The 21,668-nt window shown below is 41.3% G+C and overlaps 1 long non-coding RNA gene across 2 annotated transcripts in view; it reads right to left on the bottom strand.

Annotated features, from left to right (window-relative positions):
- Positions 1 to 3,936: 3,936 nt before the first annotated feature.
- LOC147367504 (uncharacterized) overlaps positions 3,937 to 21,668 on the bottom strand; it is a 35,416-nt gene continuing 17,684 nt past the window's right edge. For both annotated transcript variants that reach the window (XR_015170156.1, XR_015170155.1), the window contains exon 3: positions 3,937 to 4,421. This is a non-coding gene — a long non-coding RNA (uncharacterized LOC147367504). The remainder of the gene's footprint in view (positions 4,422 to 21,668) is intronic.

Here is a 21,668-nt window from a genome sequence, read left to right as displayed (position 1 = left end):
TTGTTTTATTGAGACATAATTTACATAACATATAATTCACCCATGTAAAGTGTCCAATTCACTGTTTTGGTTCTTTTTTATTTAACTTTTCATTTGCATTCATAACTTGGTAAGTGTTTGGCACCAAAACCCTAGCTTACTAGCTTTCCGCCTATCTTGGCTGTAGACATGCCTTCCTCACTAAGCTAAATCATTTCTAGCTTTTGATTTAAAATGAAAGATGTACAACTTGAACACTTAGAAGCCATTGTAGGGTTGTTAATTGGCCTAATTTCAATATTATTGTAACTCAGGGAATAGGGAGGCCAGAGGAGAGTGAGAGAGAGGGCAAATGACATTTATTGATTAAGTTCGTCACCTTATAAGGCCGTGGGTCACAGTACCCCAAAACAGTAACAGTAACATCAAAGATCATTGATCACAGATCACTGTAACAAATATAATGATAATGGAAAAGTTAGAGATATTCTGAGACCTACCAAGATGTGACACAGAGACATGAAGTGAGCAACTACTGTTGGAAAAATAACACCAACAGACTGTACTGTAGTAATACATGATGTTGAGCATCTTTTCATAGGCTTTTTGCTATCTGCAAACCTCTTTGGGGAGATGTCTGTTCATATCTTATGCCCATTTTTTCTAATCAAGTGTTCCTTTTTTGATGGTTAAGTTAGAGTCTTTTCAAAAGTAAGTTAATAAATACAGGTTCAAATATTCTCATTTCAGTGGACTTATTTAGCCAGAATCATCTGATATACCAGTGCATCACAAACTGGGATTGTGACTCACATAAGAATGGGGGATGAATAGAGAAAGGGGATTTCAACTTTTTAAACTATTAATACTAACTCTCTTTTGACTGTTTTAAAATAACCAGGCACCTATTTGCAAAGCCAGAAGTAGCTACAGAGTCTGGCATGTTGTCAAAACTGAGACCAAAGGCTCTAAATTTAAAGTGGACTCTTGCTGGCTAAGAAGTCTGCCCTCAGGAGGGAAACCCAGCTTCCCATCTCAGTTCCTTGCCTGCCTTTCTAGGATTCATAAGGAGGTAGGAAAGTCAGTGCATTTTCTTTGGATCCAGGGTTAAACTGATCACGACAAACATATCGCAAAATGCCCATGTCTGTTGGCTTATGGCTGTTTGTAAGGCATGTGGCAGCTTATATATGGAAAAAGAGAGGTCCTGGTATTTGTCGACTAAAACATTAGTCACCTACAAAGGTGCCCTGGTCTTTGTCCTGTTAAACATAAGAGGTCTATCATTTTTCTGGGATTTTTCCAATTTCTCTGATTTTTCATGGAGGCTATTTGTTAGAATCGAGGGGCTGATATCTATTGAGTTCATGTTGCAGAAAGATGTCTTCATTTCAGGATGGAGCCCACAGATACAGACTTCTTTGAGATACCCCCCGATACCACCTGCATACCTAAGACAGCAATTTATCAGAACATAGAGCCTTCAGGGAAACAAGCACAAAGGATCATTTACTGGGGACATGTGTGTGAAAATTCTACAACATTTGTCTCAAAGCAAAAAAAAAAAAATATATATATATATATATATATATAGCCAAGCAACTCCCATTATTTCTGATACCTGGAATCTGCTTGTTGACAAAACCAGGTTCTCCCCCAAATTTAAGTAAATCAAAGAAGAGGGTAGAGTACCCTTTAGCTTGGTTTATAGTCTCATAGTCTGATTCACCAAAGACCAAATTCAGTTTTCGATGTACTGATGTTTTGTTTTGTTTTTTCCCCATCAAAAGAGGAAAAGGCACAACCACTCCGGAGAATTCTATAGCAATGTCATCCAAATTAAGACTCATACCTACCACACAATGCAGCAATGGCACAATTAAATATTCACTCCAGAGAAATGAGAGCAAATGTCCACATAAAATCTTATGCATAAATGTTCATTGTGGCTTTATTCAAAATAGCCCCAAACTAGAAATAATCTACATGTCACAAACAAAAGAATAGATAAATTGTAGTACATCCCTATGGGAGAGTACATCTCAGCAATAAAAAAGGAACAAACTACCAAATTTCAAAAAACAGGCTGAATGAAAAGGAGTCATACCCAATAGAATGCATACTGCATGATTCCACTTATATAAAGTATAAAATAAGGCAAAAGTAATCTACAATGATAATAATGCAAACAGTAGTTGTTTTCTGGAGAGGGGGTAGATTGGGACAAGGAATAAAGAAACTTTCTAGGGTAATGGATATGTTCTCTGTCTCAGTTGAGATGATAATTACATGGGAATATACGTTTGTCAAAATTCAACAAACCATACAAATTGAAATCCGCACATTCTATTGTATGTAAATTATACCTCAATTTTTTTTTTTTTTTTTAAGAATATCAGGGGAGAAGAGAAGAATCCCCACTGAGGCAAAAGGCAGAGGAAGAAGGGCAGTGGTCCCTTCTGTTTCTGTGGTAATTGAAGCTCCATATTTGGTCTCTGTGTTCAGATGAGTTTTTATTACCCTGGGATTATTGAAAGTTATTATCAGCCAAGATGACAGCAGAAAGAAAGAGGAGACAGACCTTCCAGAAATCATTTTCCCCATGATTTTTTTAAAGCACATTTTTCAGTCATTATCTTGAGAGAAAACAAGCAGCTGGGTCTCTTAACAAAGAGGTTTAATAGGCTACTGGGAAAAAAAAAAGAGGGGAAATTGAGGCGAACAATGCCCATTTCAGTGCCAGCCACATAAAACCAAGCCTAGTGAGTGAAGCCAGTGGCTCCTCTCTGCCACTAGCATCGTTAGAGGCCTAACACTCAATAATGAAGGGTCCTCCAATTATTGGCGTGATTTGAGGCATATTGTTCAAAACATTCTAAAACCTGAAATTGCAGCCGCAAATGCACTGATGGCCCTCACCCTCATCTGTCAAAATAGATGTAAATGCAAAAGGAAAGCTAGGAGGCTCTTTAGGACCCCACGCATTGTCAGCCCACTTCTCTTGTTTCTTTTTACCTTCCTTGTCCTTTTAAATCCATCTGGGTCTGAGCTGCTGGCTTCAAAGTTTCCAACTGACCTCCAACCCAGTTTGTTCATCTCTTACCTCCTTTTCAGTTTTGCACAAAATTAGCAAAACACATGTAATGGGTGATTGGTAAGGACATCACGCAACATTCTGAAAAGCAAATATAAGGGAGGCTTGGCTTCTGTTTAAGCAGGCTTCTCTCCTGCCTCAGACCATACACACACACGTTTCTGTTTAATTGCAAAATTCAGATGTTGGATGGTTGGGGGAGAGCCCCGTAACAAAGGAACACTGAGATGCCTCCTAACTTCTACTTAGGCTAAATTAACTATGTGGGCAACAATACCGGTACTGCTTTTTCCCTTAAACATATATATTAGCAGAGATGCAGGCTAAATAAATACTGTTTAATGAAAAATGAATTATGTAAATGTAATTTATAGCATTAATTTGGGCTTGTAAATTTAATCCACTCAAATGTAGAAAGGTTTCCGTGCAATGAATATTTCTGAGGTTGTTTAATATGTTAAAATAAATACTGAGTCGCTGACAGAAAAACATGTCCTCTGCATCACAAAAGCTATTTTGAAACAATAAATTAAGTGCCTGCTGAATATTTACAATCATGAGTTTTTAACTCTTAGGTAAATTTTCTTCCTAAAATATTCAGTGTGCCATCCATCCAGGCAGCAGACAGATTCTGGTGGCAGCAGTGCAAACATGTGCATGCCGAGAACATTTTAGGTGAATAAGTGCCACAGTATGAGATGGTGGGGGGAGCGCTTTTTGTAAAATAGGTCTATTTAATGCCACCTGGAAAGCAGCAAGAAATGTAAATATTTGGGGAGCTTTCTGGTGCCCCAAATGTACTGCCACTCACCATTCACCTGCTAAAGCATTTACAATGAAGACCCAAATATTACAAGGAAAAATAAGTGAGCTATTTGGAAGTGTTTTATTTAAGAGTATAAAGTTGAGACTTAAAACAAGGTATTTTTAAAAATACTAAGATTATGGGGAAGGGGGGGACGTTATTCATTCCATGTTTTCGGAATAAAAAGGAAACCTGAAGATCTTATATAAAAGATGACTAGCTGGGAGACTTGAAGCAAGTCCATGGTGTCTGCTGGGCACAAGGTTGTCCTGCCTGCCCTGCCTTCTCAGTAAGGTTTTGTCATGACCATCAAGTGGGATTGTGTGGTGGGAGCAAGTTACAAACTGTCCATCTTCATTATTAAGGTATGTTGCTTTTTATTTGGGGTTGAGCATCATTTCTCAGAATGAGAGTATTAGGCCATAATGTTCACTGAAGGAAAAGTATGAAGACCTGTAAATGGTGTCTACTTTTAGTTTTCTTCTTCCTCCAGGTTTCTGCAGTAGTTTGTGCAGCCTTCCGTGGAGCACTCATTGTAGACTCCTCAAAAAAAAAAAACAAAACAGAAACTGGGTTTTGCTCCACAGTCTTACAGCCAGCCAGCCAGCCCAGCTCCTGACCAGCATTGCTGAGTTAACTTTAACCCATCCTCCCTATCCCCAAGCTTAGGATTGGATTATCCCCATGGCATAATCATGGCACTGATCCTCAAATGTTTTTGACCCCTAGGTCGTGACAAGAAGAGAAGGGAAAGAAGATCCACTGCCTATGTTTTGGGCAGGTGTTCACTGGGAGTACAAAACTATTTTTTCCTTTTTTTTAATGGTTGAAATACTTTATTTTACATTTTATATTAAATATATTCTTTATGGTGGAAGTAGTTACTACAGGTATTTTTGTGGACTGATAGGTAGGTAAGGCTGTTCTGGGGATGCAAGAATAGAAAAGGTAGTGGAGTCTTACATACTCACATGCCAGGTATTTGTAGGACCTCAACAACATAAGTTCCTGTTTCCTGATAACAATCCCTCGTTTTTCTATTTACTCTAGATTATTTTAGTTTATTTTATATATTAAGACTTCTAGTTTTTCAAATATTATTGAATTTTTTCTGGCACCACTTGTGTGTTTCCACAGTTCTGTAATGAGAGAAGTTCCCAGTCCAATACATTTGGAATAATGTTGTATAAGAGACCCTGAAAATTCATAGAACATGTGAATAAATTGAAGCCTCTGACGATTTCTGTATTTAAAAACCTGTTGACTTTCTTTAACTTAATTTTTCACAATGGTTTTTGTATTATAGACCTCTTTATTGTTAAGCATCTCAACTTTCTAAGAGGAACTGAATTCAGGGAATACTGCTGTAGGCTTTATGCTATTTTGTTGTTTTACTGCATTATTTATTTTTCTCATAACTTTGGCCCAAAGAATTAATCTTTTTATTAATTAATTCTTATTGGAGTATAATTGCTTTACATGGTTGTGTTAGCTTTCCCGCACAGAAAAATTAAAACATCAAGCCTTCACCTCTGGCCTTGCTTGCAAAAACACAGCCAATGCAACTGATACAAGAACAAACACAAAGGCATGGCGTGGGCTCCCAGACACAGAGCACTGACATGTTTTCCCAGAGAGATGCTTCTAACCGTACTCGTCACAACTGGATAATTCATTTGATTAACCTTCTTGGATGAATGTAAACCGGGAAAAGCAGACATAGAAAAGCAAGATGTTGATAAAGATCAGAAGTGTCTTAAGGCAATTATTAATATTCTCAAGTATCAATCTATGCTGAAATTAAAGATTTTTCAGAGGCAATGCCATCTTGAAATTATAATAAGACTAAGTGGGAAAACATGATTTGATATAAAAAATTCTCTCCATATATAGAGCTTTTTAGGAACACATTATGCATAAAAATGAAGCAGCTTTACTGCTCTTAAGTAGGGTCCTCTTGGGCTGTGACCAGTATAACTTTAATAGAATTAGAAACCATGGGTAGCACTGTCGTATATAGTAGTCAATAGCTATATATGGCTATTTAAATGTAAACTAATTAAAAATTTAAAAATAAATTAAAAAATAAAATAAATAAATTTAAATTAATTAATATTAAATAGAATTTAAAACTCAGTTCCTCAGTTGCATTAGCCACATTTCAAATGATCAATAGTTGTGTGTGGCTTGTGGCTGCCTTATGAACCAGCATAGATAGAGGACATTTCCATCAGCACAGAATGTTCTATTGGTCCTTGCTGGTCTATAGCAAACACAAAATGACAACTTTCTACATTAAAGAGAAAATAATTAGTACTTAGTATTCAGAGCTTAGAGAAAAGCTCATTAGGCATCAAAGAGATTTTAGAGACAACATTGAATAAATTAAATATGAGGGATAAAGATTAGACTTGCTTTAAGCTAGATAGGAGTTTTTAAACGGGTTACATGTATGGGTAACCATGTGTGTGTATATGTGTGTGTGTGTGTTTGTGTGTTAGTCGCTCAGTCATGTCTGACTCTTTGCAACCCCATGGACTGTAGCCCGCCAGGCTCCTCTGTTCATGGGATTTTTCCAGGCAAAAATACTGGATAAGCTTTTAAAAAACAGCTGACATAAAAATAACAATTTTTGAAAGATAAAAAGAATAGCTAAGAGTTGATGTCCTCTAGTTTTAATTGGTTAACATCACAGCATTATAGCCAAGTGCTCAGTTTCATAAGTAGTCTTTCACTGGTCCCTCTGGGTCTCCGTGTGTGGTTGCTCAGGTTGTGTACTGAATTCTAGGGGCATCATTCATATCGTATGCAATGTGAATTGCAGGGTATAAGCTGCACAGAAACACACAGAAGCCTGGGTAACCCTCGCTGCAGTTCTATTTAGAACATTGCTCAATATGACACTTTTCTAAACCAAAAATTCCTTTCAACCCCATTATCCTAGTTTCTGAAATCGGTCATTTTGTTTTCAGAGTCGAGCTTTATCACAAGTCCATTTGCTTTGCTAAGATACTGATAGCCTCAGAGAGGACTTCCATATGTGAACTCCTTCTCAGACACACAGACACACGTGTCCAAGAGGACGAACAGAGCTTTCAGTTAAACATTTTCCCTCAACCCAAAGTCGGGGTGGGACACATTGTCAGTCTGCCTGGCTCTGCCTTGTATACACTCCTGTGTATCCAAGGAGAGAAAATGTTCAGATGAAAATGCTTCCAGCCTTTTGTACATGCACGTTTGTGTGCATTTAGAAAACAAAAACTGCAAACAATCACATAAATAATAGAGCAGTACAATGTATGTCTCCCAGCGAACTCAGGAAGCATGGAAGGCATTATCTTATTCAGGCTGACAGCTGCTTGCTGATGCAAGGGAGTAGTAACCTCCACTGAACTTACTCGTGCTTTAGCTACTGGGAGGGGAAGGAATTTAAATTATCCACAGAGGCCATCAGCCCTGTGGCTGAAATATGACACTGAGAGTTGAGATGGCAAAGCTCTTGTAAGCAGGACTCCCGCCCAGCCTTCTGAGGACAGCAGATACAAGAGGGCAAGACCCGTTTCCAAGAAGATCAGCCGTGAGTGCTCAGAGACTGGTAGAAACCACTGGAGGGGCCTCTTGGAGTCTGGCAGACCTGGCCAGGAAAGGACAGACAGAGCAGGGAGGGGTGTGTTGTACAAGCAGGGGAAAGAATGCCCCAGGCAGCTGGCAGAGCCACGTGGCCACAGACTTCTTCTCTGGTCCCAGAGTCACTTAAGCCAGACTCTTGGCTTCCCAGTCCATCATCACTGCTGTCCCGTGACTCAAGTCACCACCTTTGAGATGCCGCGGAGCACCTGGCCCCACACCTGTGTCACCGTCCACACGGAGGCCTGGCTTCCAACCCCTGCACCTGCATTCATTTGCATTAGGGCTTTCGCAGGCTCTTGGAACATGCATTGCCACCTAATAGCAGGCCGGGAAGTACCATGGAATTAACACCCCCGGAGCAGCCCTCCACAATTATAAACAGCCCAGCTCCCTGAGCATGGATGTGGCATTTCCCCATGGCACCAGTTGCCCACAGGGGCAACTTACGTGAAAACATACCATCTACTGGCTGCCTTCCCTTCCCTGTCCTCTCTGTTCCCCTCCTGTATTTCCTTTATCAGGATCTGCTTCTGGAGGACCCAAATTAAGATAATGACCCAGGAAAGAAATTTTCAAAGCGGCAGCTGCCCCTGCCACCCTTTCAGTCACAGGGGCAGAGACCTACAGGTTGGCCTCTCTGGGCCCAAAGCTGTGCATAGCCTCCCAGGAAGAGTAGGGGTGTAAGGACAGTAAGAGTGGGGGTGGGATAGGGATCCAGGTGACCTCCTGCTCTGTCTTCTATCTGGTCTCTGATTCTTCACACAGTGGAAGATCTCCAGCCTACCCCACTGCCAGGTCACTGTGAAAGGTACCTGGAATCAAGAGAGAAACCTACAAATACCTTGACCTTGGGCCTTAGTTCCATGTCTCTCAAAGTAAAAGCTATCATTGTGTGCGCTAAGTCGCTTCAGTCATGTCTGATTCTTTGTGACCCAATGGACTGTGGTCCACCAGGTTCCTCTGTCCATGGGATTCTCCAAGCAAGAATACTGCAGGGGGTTGCATGTCCCCCTCCAGGGGATCTTGACCCAGGGATTGAACCCACGTCTCTTACATCTCCAGCATTGATCTCCAGCATTGGCAGGTGGGTTTCTTTACCACTAGTGTTACCTGGGAATCCCAAAGGTAGCATAAGCAGACACCAAATCTTCTGTGAAACCTTCCCTGATGGAGATAGTGGAGAGAATGGCTTAGATGGACATTGCTGTGCCCTGATCGTCCTACCACTGCCAGCTGGGCCACCTTGAACAGGTCCTTAACCCCTCTGTGCCTGGGAGGTCCTCATCTGGGAGATGGAAAAGTAATTGTAGTTAACCCATAAGGCAATGGCAACCCACTCCAGTACTCTTGCCTGGAAAATCCCATGGATGGAGGAGCCTGGTAGGCTGCAGTCCATGGGATCGAGAAGAGTCGGACACAACTGAGCAACTTCACTTTCACTTTTCACTTTCATGCGTTGGAGAAGGAAATGGCAACCCACTCCAGTGTTCTTGCCTGGAGAATCCCAGGAATGGCGGAGCCTGGTGGGCTGCCGTCTATGGGGTCACACAGAGTTGGACACGACTGAAGCGACTTAGCAGCAGCAGCATAGTTTATGGAGGAGAAATAAATTAAGGTCCTTAGCACAGCGCCTATAATATAAGCTTGCTATATATTTTAGCTAATATTAATATTGCTATTTTTCTACTCCCTCAGATATGGTTAGTTGTGTCCTATGAGTTTCCATGGCTCTCTGAACACACCACTACTCTAAAGCTAATCCCCATCCGTAATTATTCATTTCCTTCCTTCCAGGTGGATAAGAGTATCGTTCATCCGACCAGCATCCAATCCAATGCTTAATTCAGCTCAGTACAATGTAACAGGATGTTTTAAAAACTATTAGGGTACTTTTCTTTTCTGCTTCTCTGAGCATACAGCCTCTGGCCTGGCTGGCCTGAGCTGTCCATCTGCCAGGGGGAGAATTAGGATTTGTTACAGAAGTAAAAACAGAATAATACGCAGCTTCTGGTAGGCAAATTAGGATTAAGTATCAAAATAATAGCTGCATAAGCTGGGCTATCTCCTCTAGAGAGGGTTTTCCAAATCCCTTTATGTCACAGCTTTCATAAATCAAAAGCAGAGTATGGAGCACCCAGCTCAGAGAGATTTCCTACATGTAGAGAAGACAATCCTTGCCACCTATGACAGCAAAGCCACAACATTTGTGACATGAACATGGGGATGTGCCATAGGGTCAGGGATTGTATCAAAATATTTCATACAGGCACAAACCAATCAGAAGAGAATTTAGTGATGAGTGTCCACAGCGGCAGTGCTGGTCATAGCAGATGAGGGGAAGCCATGCACAGGGGCTGCAACAGAGAAGTCTGCCCTCCGGGCCAGGCATTAGCAAGAGAACAGATTGGTAGACACACCAAGTGCTCTCACGGGTTCTGCTTTTCCTCCCTCTGGGAAGTTACATCAGTAAGTGATGCTAACTCCATGGAAGAAGGAGGTGGGGCGAGAGGGGGAAGAAGTATCTCTTGTTCACACTCTGCAAAACGTGACCACTTCTTGGGCAGTACCTGTAGCAGCCAGGTGTTGGCCATACCAAGTGGGTAGGGCAGCATAGCCAGGCAGAGAAAGACCACAAGAGCTGTGTTGAGTGGATACACAATTTCTAAGGCCATGCACAGATCTCATGTTCTAAGTCTTATTGCATCTGTTCCATTTTCTGACAAGTCTTTAGCTCTTTGGACCTTGTGGCTACCATTCACACTCTCAGTGTCTGGCAGTAAACCCTGTCCCCAATCTATCCCTAGTCCCCAACTGGATGGCATCCTTAACTACAGCCAGCTATCAAAATAAGCCTATAAAGATGGTCAGGGGCCCTAAAGACCACCCTCTTATGTGATGATTCACCAGAAGGATACACAGGTTTCAGCAAATAGTCACACTTGTGGCCATGATTTATTATAGTGGTGGTGGTGGTGGTGGTTAGTTGCTCAGTTGTGTCCGACTCATTGCAACCCCATGGACAATAGCCTGCCAGGTTCCTCTGTCCATGGGATTTGCCAGGCAGGAATACAAGAATGGGTTGCCATTTCCTTCTCCATTATTATAGTAGAGGGATACAAACCAAAAAGTCTGTAGATTTTGCACCCCAAAGAAGCATGGGGCAAAGTCTAGCAGAAACAGGCACAAGGTCTAAAAATCCTCTCCCAGTTAAGTCACATGGGGCACTCTTATTTCTTCCAGCAAGGAGTTGTGACAACACTTCTGAAATGTGGCCTAGGTCATCACAAGAGACTCAGCGCCAGGGTCCTACTCGGGCTGGTGATAGAGGAACATTCTGCCTAGCAGACCCCCAAATCCCAGAGTGCCAGAAGGAAAGAGGTGTTCAGCCTAAAACACGTTGTTTGCACAAACAATTCAAGCTGAGTGAGCCATTCTTATCAGTTTGGGGAATGGCTAGAAACCCTCTCAAAATCCAAGTTCTCAGATGCCAGCCAAAGGCCCACCTTGCAAGCAGCACTTTGTAAGGAGAGTAGTCTCAGGCCTGCCATTTAAGTCTTTCCTGGACAAAAGATTGACTGGTTTCAGAGTGCATATGGTTTGGGACTTGCCAGTTAGTCCAGTGGTTAAGACTTCGCCTTCCAGTGCACAGGGTATGGGTTTGATTCTTGGTCAGGAAACTAAGATCCTATATGCCTCTTGGCCAAAAAACCAAAAAATATAAAACAGTAACAACATTGTAACAAATTCATTAAAGACCCTAAAAATGATCCACAACAACAACAACAACAACAACAACAAAAACTTAAAAGTACACGTTTCAACAACGTCCTGCTGCTGCTGCTGCTAAGTCACTTCAGTCGTGTCCGACTCTGTGCAACCCCATAGACGGCAGCCCACCAGGCTCCCCCGTCCCTGGGATTCTCCAGGCAAGAACACTGGAGTGGGTTGCCATTTCCTTCTCCAATGCATGAAAGTGAAAAGTGAAAGTGAAGTCGCTCAGTCGTGTCCGACTCCTAGTGACCCCATGGACTGCAGCCCACCAGGCTCCTCCATCCATGGGATTTTCCAGGCAAGAGTACTGGAGTGGGGTGCCATTGCCTTCTCTCTCCTTATCACTTTATTCTCCATTAATCAAGCAAGAGGAAATCTGAGCTTTGATTACCCACAACACATCATTACTGATAATGCGATCATCTCATAATAAAAATAAGTTGTGTGAAAACAGTGGCTGACTTTATTTTTTGGGGTTCCAAAATCACTGCAGATGGTGACTGCAGCCATGAAATTAAAAGACGCTTACTCTTTGGAAGAAAAGTTATGACCAACCTAGATAGCATATTCAAAAGCAGAGACATTACTTTGCCAACAAAGGTCTGTCTGGTCAAGGCTATGGTTTTTCCAGTAGTCATATATGGATGTGAGAGTTGGACTTTAAAGAAAGCTGAGTGTCTAAGAATTGATGCTTTTGAACTGTGGTGCTGGAAAAGACTCTTGAGAGTCCCTTGGACTGCAAGGAGATCCAACCAGTCCATCCTAAAGGAGATCAGTCCTGAGTGTTCATTGGAGGGACTGATGTTGAAGCTGAAACTCCAATACTTTGGCCACCTGATGGGAAGAGCTGACTCATTTGCAAAGACCCTAATGCTGGGAAAGATTGAGGGCAGGAGGAGAAGGGGATGACAGAGGATGAGATGGCTGGATGACATCACCGACTCAATGGACATGAGTTTGGGTAAACTCTGGGAGTTGGTGATGGACAGGGAGGCCTGGCATGCTGCGATTCATGGGGTCACAAAGAGTCAGACTTGACTGAGCGACTGAACAGAACTGTGTTTCACTGGACTTCTCCAGTATTATATTCACGTACCGCATTTAAACTGGGACAAGCGGAGGCAGATGCAGTCAGCAGCCCCCACCATGACTGCCCTGGCCTGCTCCAGAGGCCACCTGAAACAATTTCTAAATGTGCCATCAGTTTTCTGAGTCTCTACACAGCAGAACTGTGTATACCTGTTCATAGATCAGAGAGGAGTCAAGGTTCCGGAAGTGGCCCTCAGTTAATGAGGGACAGGAGTTGGTGATTTAATCTTCCGGGTTGCCGTTTTCTCAGCGGGACATTTCTGAGGTGGGCTGTACAGTCTGCCCTGGGTCTACTCAGAACCAAGCCCCAGTTGCCCACAGTGGTCACGTGCTAACGGACGCACCCTGTTGATGTTCCTCTGTCTCCGGGTCACCTATCCACCCCCTCACCTCTTTCCTGAGGTCATTCCCCTATTAACTGCTTTGTTGTTGTTATTCAGTCACTAAGTCGTGTCTTGACTCTTTGCGACCCAGTGGACTACAGCACGCCAGGCTTCCCTGTCCTTCACTATCTCCCAGAGTTTGCTCAGACTCACTCCACTCCCATAGTTTGCTCAGACTCACTCCACTTGCTCAGTCCACTGAGTTGATGGTGCCATCCAGCCATCTCATCCTCTCATCTTCTGTTGCTCTTAACTGCTTACACCCTTCATGTTCAGGACATAATTGAGAAAAAAACTCTCAGAGTCTCTCGAGTCTAAGAACCTGTTCCATGTAATCAATCAGAAAGCATTTCACTTAAAAGATTTCCCCTAAACATGTTCAAATATATTCTACCAATCCTTTCTTTCTAGATTTTATTCTCAGATGTCTACATTTCAGCCTCTGGTGTGTGCTTATGAAGAGGTACATTGCCCTGGTAGGAAAGTATGTGAGTTTTGGAATCAGAAATTCTAGGTTCAACTCCTATATCCTCTCCTGTAGAATGCCACTCAGAATTTAGAGGCAGTGTCCTAGAGGCAATGAGCACAGCGGCTGCCACAGAGCAAACCCTGCATGCTTGTGAAGCTCTATCCTATTCTGGGTAAGAGGTTCCATCTCAAGCTGGGGGAAGGGAGGTCCCACTCAAACTTCTACACAACTCAGTGACTTTCTCCTTTCAAGCACCATAGGATGAGAAGCCAAGGCAATGCTGTTCTGAAGCCATCCTTGCGCTTTTAAAGTGTTCTGGAGAGAGAGCACTCTGACTCATCCTCCAAATGCCACCTGGAGCTGAAAGTCCTGGATGCCATTCTGTAAATATCAAGTGCCTCCAAAGTGCTGGCTAATAACAACATTCAAAACCAGGGCGGGCAGAGAGCCCACGAGGAGCTGGCTGCCTAGCACTCTCTGAAGCTCTTCACTTTTGTTTATATCTTCAAGGTCTACTTTAGTCCCTGCCAATGTTAAAGTTAAAAAGTGCCTCTCCAAGGATGCTTTTAAAAAATAAAATCCTGGGGAGATGGAATCTATGGATGCAGCAGTCAAAAGAGCCTGGTTTGGGGGTCAGAGAGACCTTGACTAAAATCTTGGCTCTGCCCCTTAATAACTGGTTCTCTTGGCAAATTTCTTCTGTTCTCCAAAGTGGGGAGGTGACGTCACCTTCTTCATAAAGCTGTAGCTACCGTTACAAAAGGCAATGAAAAGTACCTTGCCCAGGGCCTACATAAAAGGGACTGTTTTTATGACAGATAATCCCACAATCCAGTATTGCTTATTTTCTACCTTTTCTACTTTAGGCCTTCTAGAAATGCAGCTAAGAAGGAGCAAAACCATGTGATCTAGACTTTATTTCTTTTTTACCCTTCTTTCCCTGTTTGAGACTATGACTAATAGGATAATGGTCAAAGATGTAGAACAGAAAAGAAGAGGGAATGAAGAAGAGTCTCATGAATTTACAAATTAGATAGGCTATTCTAGGGGCTGAATTTTGTCTAGCATCAAGCAGATGGCACTTGATGAAAAAAAAAAGTTTTATTTTTTAATGTCAACATATTTAATCAAAGGTAGCTTCAAAATTGGGTGATTAGGGTCAAGCAATTTGATTAGTACATTAAGTAAGACTTGCACTTGAATATTATACCAAAGTTAACCATTTGGAACTACCCATATGTAAAAAAATCTCAGTGGCTAAGACTGCTGCTATGACCTAGTACCCATCCTTTGTTTCTTCCAAAGTAATGGCTGAGTAGATGACCTGCCAGAATAAAGATTACATTTTTTATTCTCCCTTGCAGATAGGTATGGTCAAGTTATTAAGTCCTGAGTAAACAAAAGTAGGAGGGAGTAGTACATGTAACATCCCAGAATATTCTAAAAGGGATGCTCCTTTTAATCCTTTCTGCTGGCTGGAATGCAGCCTTGATGGTTTGAACAGAAGCAGTCATTTTGGACAATAAGGTAAACTTGAGACTAGAGATCAACACAGAGAAGGGATACAATATTCCCCGTTGTTATGAACAATCACACCCAACCCTGGACCCAGACTTTCATATAAGAAAAATAAATTTCTTTTTTCAGCCACTTATTACTTTGGGTTTTCAGTCTCTCACAGCTGATTCTAATCCTAACTAATTCAGTCTGGATGGCACAGATACCTAATTTGCTATAAAATGCTCAGTTTCTTGGGTTTTTTTTATAATGCATCAAAATCAAACATTAAGATGCATTAGCTTGGTTCCCTATATTTTTTGGTTCTGCTGTTAACCGAAGTCCTACTTTAGGAAGCAACAGGAATTGTGTTGGTTATCACTTGAATAAAATTTGCTTTGCATGTACAAAAATCTCATTTACTCCTGCTATTTGATACTTGAGAGATTTGGATGTTTGATAGGCCTTTACCACTGAATATTTTTCCCCCCTAGTTGTACATAGATGCTGTTCTTGAGCTATATCAATCCTTCCCAACAAACAAAAATCCTCAATATATTTCAAGTTCTTTTTCGAGGGGTTGGGTGGGGGTGGATACTTCATCACTCTGAAGTCACCAGGTAATGCAGTCTAATAAACACATTTTATCTCCATTTGAATCAGGGCTCCACCTCCTCATTCCACTCCTTTTTGGCTTTGTTTTGGTTGTGTGTGTGCGCGTGTATTGCAACAGGAACAGAGATTTGCGTTACATATCTAAAAATACATACATAAAAAAGAAAGAAACAAAAATGCTTGCTTTCTTGCTTTTCTTCCTTCTTTTTTCTTTTCTCTTTTTTCCCAAAGATTTTGAGACTATATATCCTTTAGAGAGAATAAGGAAAGAATAAACTTCAGGGCAGAAAAGGAACCAAACACATAAAACATTGCATAATCTTCAAGGGCTCAGGGACCCCTGGATGCCTTTCTAGGAACTTTCCTAGAAACCTCACAACATTACGATCAGTGTATTATGGGACTTCCCCGGTGGTCCAGTGGTTAAGCCTTGGTGCTCTCAGTGCAGGGGGCACAGGTTAGATCCCTGACTGGGGAACAAAGATCCCTCATGCCACAGGGCACCAACAGAAGAAAAAAATAAAATTGTTGAGAAGAGTCAGTGTATTTTGTAGAAGAAAACATTTTGGCCAGGTGGGGTTGGCATCTAGCTACAGACTGTAATTTAAAGTTGTCAAAAAAGCTCCCCTCCATAAATAGATTTCCTTTTGAAATTTCTCCCTCTCTACTCCTACTTTCTTCTTGAGGTAAGTGCTAAAGTCTTTTGAGCTGCAAATGTTATCTGGGAAGAATAAAATGTTAAGTCATTAGAGCCAATAGTTTAGATGTCATTAGCTTAACAGATGAAACAAAGGTGTTAGTCTCTAGTTACTATTTGTAATTATTTAAATCTGCCTTCCTGTGAGAGCATAAATTCCCCTGAGGCAGGAGCCAAGCCTGCTCTGTTCACTGCTGCCATCCCAGGGCTTACCTCAGTAAGCCTGGCACCGAGCAGCACAGGCAACATTTATCAAATGGATGAGTGGAAATAGAATGAGAGGCAGAAGGTTCCGATGGAAGAAAAGAAAAAAGCTGATGCTTTCCTCAAACTGATAGGGATTATAGGTGGAAGGCAGGTGGGCCCGCGTAGGGAGGCCAAAGAGCTAATAGAAAGAATAGTAAGCCCTGCAGAAGTCTCCAAAAGAAAGGCTGCCTATATCAGGGCAAGCTCTTTTAAAAAATTATTTGGAAAATAAAATTTTATATTTCATGAGGTCTGTCTTCATGATACAGACCATTCCTAAATATCAGAAAGTCCTGTTGAATCAACTGAAAGACATTATTTGCATTGAAATGTGATCATGGCTTTGCTATCACCATCTTGATGTTTTACATCTTTGTGAACTCAAGAAAATTTTGAGATGACTAAAGAATGTGGTAAGTTACATTCCCTTACTCATTCAGTAGATATATATTGAATCCTTAACACAAATCATAACAAGGAAGGGTTCTTAAGTCATGCTTTGCACTGGAAACACTTCAGTGATAGTTAAAATACAGATTCCTGGGTTGCTCCTGGATCTCCAAATCAGACTCACCCAGAATTGGACCTAAGAATCTGGACTGTTGAGTTCTGACTGTAATTTGAATGCAAGCAATCTGTGGTAGGTTAGTCAACCAACATTTGGGAATCCTTGTTTCTGAGGATACTGTCAACTAAAAAAGATGCACAATGTGAGAGAAGCAAGTTAAGTTTTATTTGGGGCAAAATGAGGGCTGCAGCCTGGGAGGCAGCACCTCAGACAGCTCTGAAAGACTGCTCCAAAGAGGCAGTGGGGGAAGGTCAATATATACGATTTTGGTGAAGAGGGGTTTCAGTGCAATCAAGCGCTTACTTTAAGAGAGGTTTTCTGCTAGTCTCAAGGAAGGTTTTCTGCTAGTCTCATGATGCCATCATGAAGGGATTTCGTGCTTTTCTAGATATGAAGAGATGCAAAGATTGGGATCATGAAATAAGTCAGTTCCTGGAAATATCTAATTGTCTAAAGACCTGTTCCACCAGATTCCCTGGAATACAGAGTGCCTCCCTCTACCCTGCACTCCCTCAGCGGGTTTTGAAGGTTAACAGCTGCAGCAGCACAGAGTTCATTCTCCACAGAGGCAGATGGCAAATGCCCTTGTTCTTATTCGCTGACAAATGGCCAATTTGTAGTTGATAGGCAAGTTCCAGCTTGTAGTTGACAGTACCAAGGTGATGCTGTCATCTTCACTGAGGAGCTTGCAGTCTCAAGTGGAATTACAAGATGTGGATATAAATAATAGAATATAAGTTAGATGACAGGTATAACTGTTGACATTCTCTTGTAAAGACTTCATATGGGAAGTCTCATTTAATCTGGACCCCTGTAATAAGGGGGCCAGGAGCAGGAGGTAAGTGGTAGAAAAGGAACTTGGTAAACCTCTAAATCTTAACAAGAAACTAACTTTAATTATCATAAGATCATAGATGCTAGAAAGGACCATAGAGATAGCTCTGAGTCCCGCTTCTCTATTCGAAAGGAATCCAGGGGTCAGAGGGATTAGGGACCCGTACAGAGTCACCCAGCTAGTTACCATGAGGACATGTGCTGACATGCATGTCTCTGGGCTCCCAAGCCAAGGCCCTTTGCCCCACCTCCCTGACTCCTGTTGATTGGCCCGGGACTAGGAATGTGTTTCTGTCACTCCTATGGACTGCTTGGCTTGTGCCTCTGAGAATGCACTGCCAAATGGGACCAGGTGTCAGGAGGGGCCTCCTGAGGACCAAACAGACCACAGGGCCAGCCAGCAGGCTCTCTGCCTCTCCACTCAACAAGCCCGTTTCATTTCACCCTGTTGCTAGCAGAATCTACAGATAAGTGTTGGGGAGGGCTGAGAAGCACATACACGCGCACACACACACAAACACACACACAGAATGAATGAGTAATTCAGAGACACTGAGATGCCACCATTGCCCAGGCTGGAGTCACGTTCTGTCAGAAGCATTGCACCCATACATAGGACTGAGAGATGGCATGTGTTCATCCACCCTCACCAGTTAGAACCTAACAGGCCATCCAGAAAGATCAGCAGGGGTCCACCAACGAATTTCCTGGGTCCCTGCCAACAAGGGCTATTCCTGGAGATGAACTAGCTGCTCACCCGATGCAGTGCTCCTGGTTTAAGGGACAGCTGCTGTTGTGGCTGCACTTCTGTGGATTATAAAGATTCAGTAAAATTCTTTTTATAAATTTGTACTGAAACATACCATTCAAAAAAGTGCACAAATTATAAGTGAATCATGTAACTGGCCCCCCAAACAAGAAACAACCTCACTAGCACCTCCAAAACAACCTCTCATGTCCTTTTCCAGTTCCTACTCCCATCAAGCATAACCCAACTTTCAGTACTCTTTGTTAGTTTTGTCTGTTTTTGAAATGCATGTAAATGGAACAAGTATCTTATATCTTCAGTATTTAAGATACTTGATGGTTAACAAGAAATTGTCTGTATATATCTAGAAAGAACTCTAATTCAAAAAGATACATGCACCTCAGTATTCATAGCAGCACTTTACAAGTGCCAAGACATGAAAGCATCCGTTGACAGACGAATGGATAAAGACGATGCCATTTATATACAGATATATATTTATATCAGTTCAGTCACTCAATTGTGTCCGACTCTTTGTGACCCCATGGATGCCAGCACATCGGGCTTCCCTGTCCAACATTAACTCCTGGAGCGTACTCAAACTCAAGTCATAAAGTCGGTGATACATATGTAAACATACAATAGAATACAATTCAGCCATTAAAAAAATGAAATGCCATTTGTAGCAACTGGATGGACTTAGAGATTACCATAGTAAGTGAAATAAGTCAGTAACAGAAAGATAAATATATGATATCAATCATATGTGGAATATAAAATACGATGCAAATGAACTTATTTACAAAACAGAAACTTATTTACAAAACAGAAACTTATTTACAAAACAGAAACTTATTTAAAAAACAGATGCACAGACATAGAAAACAAACTTACAGTTACCCACAGGGAAAGGGGGTTGAGGGAGGGATAAATTAGGAGTTTTGGATTAGCAGATCAAACTACTATATACAAAATAGATAAACAACAAGGTCCTGCTACATAGCGCAGGGAACTATATATACCAATATCCTGTGATAAACCGTAATGGAACAGAATATGAAAAAAATGCATACATATATATTCAGTATATATATATATATATATATATATATATATACTGAATCACTTTGCTGTACACCGGAATCTAACAAAACATTGTAAACCAATTATACTTCAATAAAAAAAGGAATTTCCAGCAAAGTATAATAATTTGCAAGTTTAAAGAACTAAAAGAGTAGATAGCATGCTTTAAAATGGGGTCTATTCTAGAACCAGCTAGGATAGCTATTTGACCTGTATTTCACTTTCAGAATGGGCCTCAAATTTAGACCATCTCCAAATGATATTAACATACATTCACAGAGATCCATGCACAAGACTGGAAAAACAGACTCATCATACAATTTTAAAGCTGTGTTTCATTTCTGGAACTACACTGTCTATCATGAATTAATATTGTAAAGAAATAATTCCCTGGTGAACTCAAGGTATATCGCCTTGAATTTTTTGTATTAAAAGCATTGAATTGTTAAATGTAAACATTTTCTGTATGCTGCTATTTTGGTAACCCTATGTTGGCTTTCTAATTTTTCACATATTAAAGTCTCAAAAAATTAGAAGTGGCCCAGACCCGGGCATGGTATGCGCTGCTAACACAGCCTTAAAGGCTGGAGAAGTCAGGAGGAGTCTATGAAGGAAGTGAAGCCATCACCTTCCTAACAACTTCCTGCCAGGAGGAAGTTTCTTTTTAGTACTTCATTCTCATAATTATTATAAAGTTCCTATGGTATTTAGGAAAATGAATTTCTGTACTTTTAATTCAATGTGTCAACACACCTTCACATTTGCCAAGTTCCCTTTATGTCTTCAATTTTTATCCATGTTTCTTTGGTGTCAAAATATTCTATCCAGCCAGTACAGGCTAACACAGTAACATTCAGGGCAGTGTATTTCAGTGCGGGGTCCCTAGATCACCTGCATCACAGTGATCCCAGATCCCTGCTACTCATGCACATTTCTGGACCCCACCCTACCACACCTGAAGCAGAATTTCTAGAAGTGGGCCCCTAGGATATACTTCTTAGGCTCAAGTCTTGCAGTTTCTATGTCACCTTATGTCCTTCCTTTTAAGAAACTGCCTTTCTAAAAATATTGATAACCATACTTCAGGAACATGCATACTCAGTCAACAGGCAGGTCCACCATTGTTAGGAAGTCCCACGCTAGAGCCAGTAATGCTCAGAAAAACAATCAAGTGTGAAGGTTAAAAAGCTCAAACCCTGGTTTAAGATCCAACTACCATTTCTCGGCAGTGTTTTTAAGCAAATTCAGTTCAGTTCAGTTCAGTTCAGTTCAGTCGCTCAGTCAAGTCCGACTCTTTGCGATCCCATAAATTGCAGCATGCCAGGCCTCCCTGTCCATCACCAACTCCCAGAGTTCACTCAAACTCATGTCCATTGAGTCGGTGATGCCATCCAGCCATCTCATCCTCTGTCATTCCCTTCTCCTCCTGCCCCCAGCTCCCCCAGCATCAGGGTCTTTTCCAGTGAGTCAACTCTTCACATGAGGTGGCCAAAGTATTGGAGTTTCAGCTTTAGCATCAGTCCTTCCAAAAAACACCTAGGACTGATCTCCTTCAGAATGGACTGGTTGGATCTCCTTGCAGTCCAAGGGACTCTCAAGAGTCTTCTCCAACACCACAATTCAAAAGCACCAATTCTTCGGCGCTCAGATTTCTTCACAGTCCAACTCTCACATCTATACAAAAATTACTCAACCTTTTTAAGCCTCAGCTTCCCACTTGAAAAATGGGAAAACTAACAGTGCCTAACTCATAGAGTCATAGTAAGAATTAAATTAGGTAATGGTCTTAAAGCATTTGAAATGCCCAGCACATAAAAAACATTCAATAAAAGGAATCTACTCCTATCATTATGACTACTTGCAATTTTGATTTTTAGATTTTTTAAACTTAAAATTGGCAAGAAAATCCTGGATGTTCAAGCAATATAATCAGATATAAGGATAACAATCTAAGCTAACACTTGTCTATACTGCTCTTGGGAATGTACCATGATACCACATTCCAAGAAAACAATCTGGCAGTAGAAAACAAGAGCCTTTGCAAGTTGTTTTAAGGTACAAGTCTTATAAAACATACTGTGAAATTGATCCATATGAATGTTATATTTTTATGCTATTGACAGTTTAATTTCTGATTGTCCATTGCTAGTAACACAATAC

The sequence above is a fragment of the Bos grunniens genome, chromosome 8 (genome assembly GCF_055505025.1).
Source record: "Bos grunniens cultivar Pamir isolate PY7600 chromosome 8, Bosgru_T2T1.0, whole genome shotgun sequence".
Taxonomy (NCBI): domain Eukaryota; kingdom Metazoa; phylum Chordata; class Mammalia; order Artiodactyla; family Bovidae; genus Bos; species Bos grunniens.
The sequence above is the reverse complement of the archived record's forward strand: the minus strand, read 5'-3'. Positions and strand labels throughout refer to the sequence as shown.